Below are 7,863 nucleotides of genomic sequence, written 5' to 3' on the forward strand. Positions count from 1 at the left end.
CAATCTTCACAAAATACAGAAACGGGTTCATGCTTGTTGAGGAGCCGCTAACGTGCCCACTGAAGAAGCTGTCGTGCATCCCTCTTCTTTTAGTCCTCGGCTCCGATAACGTCGAACTGGGGGCGGATGCTCCTGGTCACTGCTGCCGCCGAGGTAAGAAAGAAGCCCATCTGCGCAGGCGCCTCCAGTAGTGTCTACCGATCGGGTGGTGTCGTTTTCTGTTACTGTAGGTGCGCCGGTCAGTCCAGCCGAGCCGAGAAGTGCAATCTGCACAAAATACAGAAACGGGTTCATGCTTGTTGGGGAGCCGTTAACGTGCCCACTGAAGAAGCTGTCGTGCATCCCTCTTCTTAAGTCCTCGGCTCCGATAACGTTGAACTGGGGGCGGATGCTCCTGGTCACTGCTGCCGCCGAGGTAACAAAGAAGCCCATCTGCGCAGGCACCTCCAGTAGTGGCTGCCGATCGGGTGGTGTCCTTTTCCGTTACTGTAGGTGCGCCGGTCAGTCCAGCCGAGCCGAGAAGTGCAATCTACACAAAATACAGAAACGGGTTAATGCTTGTTGGGGAGCCGCTGACGTGCCCACTGAAGAAGCTGTCGTGCATCCCTCTTCTTGTAGTCCTCGGCTCCGATAACGTCGAACTGGGGGGCGGATGCTCCTGGTCACTGCTGCCGCCGAGGTAACAAAGAAGCCCATCTGCACAGGCGCCTCCAGTAGTGTCTGCCGATCGGGTGGTGTCCTCTTCTGTTACTGTAGGTGCGGCGGTCAGTCCGGCCGAGCCGAGAAGTGCAATCTGCACAAAATACAGAAACGGGTTCATGCTTGATGGGGAGCCGCTGACGGGCCCACTGAAGAAGCTGTCATGCATCCCTCTTCTTATAGTCCTCGGCTCCGATAACATCGAACTGGGGGGCGTTTGCTCCTGGTCACTGCTGCCGCCGAGGTAACAAAGAAGCCCATCTGCGCAGGCGCCTCCAGTAGTGTCTGCCGATCGGCTGGTGTCCTTTTCTGTTACTGTAGGTGCGGCGGTCAGTCCGGCCGAGCCGAGAAGTGCAATCTGCACAAAATACAGAAACGGGTTCATGCTTGTTGGGGAGCCGCTGACGTGCCTACTGAAGAAGCTGTCGTGCATCCCTCTTCTTATAGTCCTCGGCTCCGATCACGTCGAACTGGGGGGCGGATGCTCCTGGTCACTGCTGCCGCCGAGGTAACAAAGAAGCCCATCTGCGCAGGCGCCTCCAGTAGTGTCTGCCGATCGGGTGGTGTCCTTTTCTGTTACTGTAGGTGCGCCGGTCAGTCCAGCCGAGCCGACAAGTGCAATCTTCACAAAATACAGAAACGGGTTCACGTTTGTTGGGGAGCCGCTGACGTGCCCACTGAAGAAGCTGTCGTGCATCCCTCTTCTTATAGTCCTCGGCCCCGATAACGTCAAACTGGGGGGCGGATGCTCCTGGTCACTGCTGCCGCCGAGGTAGCAAAGAAGCCCATCTATGCAGGCGCCTCCAGTAGTGTCTGCCGATCGGCTGGTGTCCTTTTCTTTTACTGTAGGTGCGCCGGTCAGTCCAGCCCAGCCGAGAAGTGCAATCTGCAGAAACTACAGAAACGGGTTCATGCTTGTTGGGGAGCCGCTGACGTGCCCACTGAAGAAGCTGTCATGCATCCCTCATCTTATAGTCCTCGGCTCCGATGACGTCGAACTGGGGGGCGGATGCTCCTGCTCACTGCTACCGCCGAGGTAACAAAGCCCATCTGCGCAGGAGCCTCCAGTAGTGTCTGCCGATCGGGTGGTGTCCTTTTCTGTTACTGTAGGTGCGCCGGTCAGTCCAGCCGAGCCGAGAAGTGCAATCTTCACAAAATACAGAAACGGGTTCATGCTTGTTGGGGAGCCGCTAACGTGCCCACTGAAGAAGCTGTCGTGCATCCCTCTTCTTTATTCCTCGGCTCCGATAAAGTCGAACTGGGGGCGGATGCTCCTGGTCACTACTGCCGCCGAGGTAACAAAGAAGCCCATCTGCGCAGGCGCCTCCAGTAGTGTCTACCGATCGGGTGGTGTCCTTTTCTGTTACTGTAGGTGCGCCGGTCAGTCCAGCCGAGCCGAGAAGTGCAATCTGCACAAAATACAGAAACGGGTTCATGCTTGTTGGGGAGCCGTTAACTTGCCCACTGAAGAAGCTGTCGTGCATCCCTCTTCTTATAGTCCTCGGCTCCGATAACGTCGAACTGGGGGCGGATGCTCCTGGTCACTGCTGCCGCCGAGGTAACAAAGAAGCCCATCTGCGCAGGCACCTCCAGTAGTGTCTGCCGATCGGGTGGTGTCCTTTTCCGTTACTGTAGGTGCGCCGGTCAGTCCAGCCGAGCCGAGAAGTGCAATCTACACAAAATACAGAAACGGGTTCATGCTTGTTGGGGAGCCGCTGACGTGCCCACTGAAGGAGCTGTCGTGCATCCCTCTTCTTGTAGTCCTCGGCTCCGATAACGTCTAACTGGGGGGCGGATGCTCCTGGTCACTGCTGCCGCCGAGGTAACAAAGAAGCCCATCTGCGCAGGCGCCTGCAGTAGTGTCTGCCGATCGGGTGGTGTCCTTTTCTGTTACTGTAGGTGCGGCGGTCAGTCCGGCCGAGCCGAGAAGTGCAATCTGCACAAATTACAGAAACGGGTTCATGCTTGTTGGGGAGCCGCTGACGTGCCTACTGAAGAAGCTGTCGTGCATCCCTCTTCTTATAGTCCTCGGCTCCGATAACGTCGAACTGGGGGGCGGATGCTCCTGGTCACTGCTGCCGCCGAGGTAACAAAGAAGCCCATCTGCGCAGGCGCCTCCAGTAGTGTCTGCCGATCGGGTGGTGTCCTTTCCTGTTACGGTAGGTGCGCCGGTCAGTCCAGCCGAGCCGAGAAGTGCAATCTGCACAAAATACAGAAAAGGGTTCATGCTTGTTGGGGAGCCGCTGACGTGCCCACTGAAGAAGCTGTCGTGCATCCCTCTTCTTATAGTCCTCGGCTCCGATGACGTCGAACTGGGGGGCGGATGCTCCTGGTCACTGCTGCCGCCGAGGTAGCAAAGAAGCCCATCTGCGCAGGCGCCTCCAGTAGTGTCTGCCGATCGGGTGGTGTCCTTTTATGTTACTGTAGGTGCGCCGGTCAGTCCAGCCGAGCCGAGAAGTGCAATCTGCAGAAAATACAGAAACGGGTTCATGCTTGTTGGGGAGCCGCTGACGCGCCCACTGAAGAAGCTGTCATGCATCCCTCTTCTTATAGTCCTCGGCTCCGATAACGTCGAACTGGGGGGCGGATGCTCCTGGTCACTGCTGCTGCCGAGGTAACAAAGAAGCCCATCTGCGCAGGCGCCTCCAGTAGTGTCTGCCGATCGGGTGGTGTCCTTTTCTGTTACTGTAGGTGCGCCGGTCAGTCCAGCCGAGCCGACAAGTGCAATCTGCACAAAATACAGAAACGGGTTCATGCTTGTTGGGGAGCCGCTAACGTGCCCACTGAAGAAGCTGTCGTGCATCCCTCTTCTTATAGTCCTCGGCCCCGATAACGTCAAACTGGGGGGCGGATGCTCCTGGTCACTGCTGCCGCCGAGGTAGCAAAGAAGCCCATCTGCGCAGGCGCCTCCAGTAGTGTCTGCCGATCGGCTGGTGTCCTTTTCTTTTACTGTAGGTGCGCCGGTCAGTCCAGCCGAGCCGAGAAGTGCAATCTGCAGAAACTACAGAAACGGGTTCATGCTTGTTGGGGAGCCGCTGACGTGCCCACTGAAGAAGCTGTCATGCATCCCTCATCTTATAGTCCTCGGCTCCGATGACGTCGAACTGGGGGGCGGATGCTCCTGGTCACTGCTACCGCCGAGGTAACAAAGCCCCTCTGCGCAGGCGCCTCCAGTAGTGTCTGCCGATCGGGTGGTGTCCTTTTCTGTTACTGTAGGTGCGCCGGTCAGACCAGCCGAGCCGAGAAGTGCAATCTTCACAAAATACAGAAACGGGTTCATCCTTGTTGGGGAGCCGCTAACGTGCCCACTGAAGAAGCTGTCATGCATCCCTCTTCTTTAGTCCTCGGCTCCGATAACGTCGAACTGGGGGCGGATGCTCCTGGTCACTGCTGCCGCCGAGGTAACAAAGAAGCCCATCTGCGCAGGCGCCTCCAGTAGTGTCTACCGATCGGGTGGTGTCCTTTTCTGTTACTGTAGGTGCGCCGGTCAGTCCAGCCGAGCCGAGAAGTGCAATCTGCACAAAATACAGAAACGGGTTCATGCTTGTTGGGGAGGCGTTAACGTGCCCACTGAAGAAGCTGTCGTGCATCCCTCTTATAGTCCTCGGCTCCGATAACGTCGAACTGGGGGGCGGATGCTCCTGGTCACTGCTGCCGCCAAGGTAGCAAAGAAGCCCATCTGCGCAGGCGCCACCAGTAGTGTCTGCCGATCGGGTGGTGTCCTTTTCTGTTACTGTAGGTGCGCCGGTCAGTCCAGCCGAGCCGAGAAGTGCAATCTGCAGAAAATACAGAAACGGATTCATGCTTGTTGGGGAGCCGCTGACGCGCCCACTGAAGAAGCTGTCATGCATCCCTCTTCTTATAGTCCTCGGCTCCGATAACGTCGAACTGGGGGGCGGATGCTCCTGGTCACTGCTGCCGCCGAGGTAACAAAGAAGCCCATCTGCGCAGGCGCCTCCAGTAGTGTCTGCCGATCGGCTGGTGTCCTTTTCTGTTACTGTAGGTGCGGCGGTCAGTCCGGCCGAGCCGAGAAGTGCAATCTGCACAAAATACAGAAACGGGTTCATGCTTGTTGGGGAGCCGCTGACGTGCCTACTGAAGAAGCTGTCGTGCATCCCTCTTCTTATAGTCCTCGGCTCCGATCACGTCGAACTGGGGGGCGGATGCTCCTGGTCACTGCTACCGCCGAGGTAACAAAGGAGCCCATCTGCGCAGGCGCCTCCAGTAGTGTCTGCCGATCGGGTGGTGTCCTTTTCTGTTACGGTAGGTGCGCCGGTCAGTCCAGCCCAGCCGAGAAGTGCAATCTGCACAAAATACAGAAAAGGGTTCATGCTTGTTGGGGAGCCGCTGACGTGCCCACTGAAGAAGCTGTCGTGCATCCCTCTTCTTATAGTCCTCGGCTCCGATGACGTCGAACTGGGGGGCGGATGCTCCTGGTCACTGCTGCCGCCGAGGTAGCAAAGAAGCCCATCTGCGCAGGCGCCTCCAGTAGTGTCTGCCGATCGGGTGGTGTCCTTTTCTGTTACTGTAGGTGCGCCGGTCAGTCCAGCCGAGCCGAGAAGTGCAATCTGCAGAAAATACAGAAACGGGTTCATGCTTGTTGGGGAGCCGCTGACGCGCCCACTGAAGAAGCTGTCATGCATCCCTCTTCTTATAGTCCTCGGCTCCGATAACGTCGAACTGGGGGGCGGATGCTCCTGGTCACTGCTGCCGCCGAGGTAACAAAGAAGCCCATCTGCGCAGGCGCCTCCAGTAGTGTCTGCCGATCGGGTGGTGTCCTTTTCTGTTACTGTAGGTGCGCCGGTCAGTCCAGCCGAGCCGACAAGTGCAATCTGCACAAAATACAGAAACGGGTTCATGCTTGTTGGGGAGCCGCTGACGTGCCCACTGAAGAAGCTGTCGTGCATCCCTCTTCTTATAGTAATCGGCCCCGATAACGTATACTGGGGGGCGGATGCTCCTGGTCACTGCTGCCGCCGAGGTAGCAAAGAAGCCCATCTGCGCAGGCGCCTCCAGTAGTGTCTGCCGATCGGCTGGTGTCCTTTTCTTTTACTGTAGGTGCGCCGGTCAGTCCAGCCGAGCCGAGAAGTGCAATCTGCACAAAATACAGAAACGGGTTCATGCTTGTTTGGGAGCCGCTGACGTGCCCACTGAAGAAGCTGTCGTGCATCCCTCTTCTTTAGTCCTCGGCTCCGATAACGTCGAACTGGGGGGCGAATGCTCCTGGTCACTGGTACCACCGAGGTAACAAAGAAGCCCATCTGCGCAGGCACCTCCAGTAGTGTCTGCCGATCGGGTGGTGTCCTTTTCTGTTACTGTAGGTGCGCCGGTCAGTCCAGCAGAGCCGAGAAGTGCAATCTGCACAAAATACAGAAACGGGTTCATGCTTGTTGGGGAGCCGCTAACGTGCCCACTGAAGAAGCTGTCGTGCATCCCTCTTCTTATAGTCCTCGGCTCCGATAACGTCGAACTGGGGGCGGATGCTCCTGGTCACTGCTGCCGCCGAGGTAACAAAGAAGCCCATCTGCGCAGGCACCTCCAGTAGTGTCTGCCGATCGGGTGGTGTCCTTTTCCGTTACTGTAGGTGCGCCGGTCAGTCCAGCCGAGCCGAGAAGTGCAATCTACACAAAATACAGAAACGGGTTCATGCTTGTTGGGGAGCCGCTGACGTGCCCACTGAAGGAGCTGTCGTGCATCCCTCTTCTTGTAGTCCTCGGCTCCGATAACGTCTAACTGGGGGGCGGAGGCTCCTGGTCACTGCTGCCGCCGAGGTAACAAAGAAGCCCATCTGCGCAGGCGCCTGCAGTAGTGTCTGCCGATCGGGTGGTGTCCTTTTCTGTTACTGTAGGTGCGGCGGTCAGTCCGGCCGAGCCGAGAAGTGCAATCTGCACAAATTACAGAAACGGGTTCATGCTTGTTGGGGAGCCGCTGACGTGCCTACTGAAGAAGCTGTCGTGCATCCCTCTTCTTATAGTCCTCGGCTCCGAGAACGTCGAACTGGGGGGCGGATGCTCCTGGTCACTGCTGCCGCCGAGGTAACAAAGAAGCCCATCTGCGCAGGCGCCTCCAGTAGTGTCTGCCGATCGGGTGGTGTCCTTTCCTGTTACGGTAGGTGCGCCGGTCAGTCCAGCCGAGCCGAGAAGTGCAATCTGCACAAAATACAGAAAAGGGTTCATGCTTGTTGGGGAGCCGCTGACGTGCCCACTGAAGAAGCTGTCGTGCATCCCTCTTCTTATAGTCCTCGGCTCCGATGACGTCGAACTGGGGGGCGGATGCTCCTGGTCACTGCTGCCGCCGAGGTAGCAAAGAAGCCCATCTGCGCAGGCGCCTCCAGTAGTGTCTGCCGATCGGGTGGTATCCTTTTATGTTACTGTAGGTGCGCCGGTCAGTCCAGCCGAGCCGAGAAGTGCAATCTGCAGAAAATACAGAAACGGGTTCATGCTTGTTGGGGAGCCGCTGACGCGCCCACTGAAGAAGCTGTCATGCATCCCTCTTCTTATAGTCCTCGGCTCCGATAACGTCGAACTGGGGGGCGGATGCTCCTGGTCACTGCTGCTGCCGAGGTAACAAAGAAGCCCATCTGCGCAGGCGCCTCCAGTAGTGTCTGCCGATCGGGTGGTGTCCTTTTCTGTTACGGTTGGTGCGCCGGTCAGTCCAGCCCAGCCGAGAAGTGCAATCTGCACAAAATACAGAAAAGGGTTCATGCTTGTTGGGGAGCCGCTGACGTGCCCACTGAAGAAGCTGTCGTGCATCCCTCTTCTTATAGTCCTCGGCTCCGATGACGTCGAACTGGGGGGCGGATGCTCCTGGTCACTGCTGCCGCCGAGGTTGCAAAGAAGCCCATCTGCGCAGGCGCCTCCAGTAGTGTCTGCCGATCGGGTGGTGTCCTTTTCTGTTACTGTAGGTGCGCCGGTCAGTCCAGCCGAGCCGAGAAGTGCAATCTGCAGAAAATACAGAAACGGGTTCATGCTTGTTGGGGAGCCGCTGACGCGCCCACTGAAGAAGCTGTCATGCATCCCTCTTCTTATAGTCCTCGGCTCCGATAACGTCGAACTGGGGGGCGGATGCTCCTGGTCACTGCTGCCGCCGAGGTAACAAAGAAGCCCATCTGCGCAGGCGCCTCCAGTAGTGTCTGCCGATCGGGTGGTGTCCTTTTCTGTTACT

The sequence above is a fragment of the Dermacentor albipictus genome, unplaced genomic scaffold (genome assembly GCF_038994185.2).
Source record: "Dermacentor albipictus isolate Rhodes 1998 colony unplaced genomic scaffold, USDA_Dalb.pri_finalv2 scaffold_18, whole genome shotgun sequence".
Lineage (NCBI taxonomy): Eukaryota > Metazoa > Arthropoda > Arachnida > Ixodida > Ixodidae > Dermacentor > Dermacentor albipictus.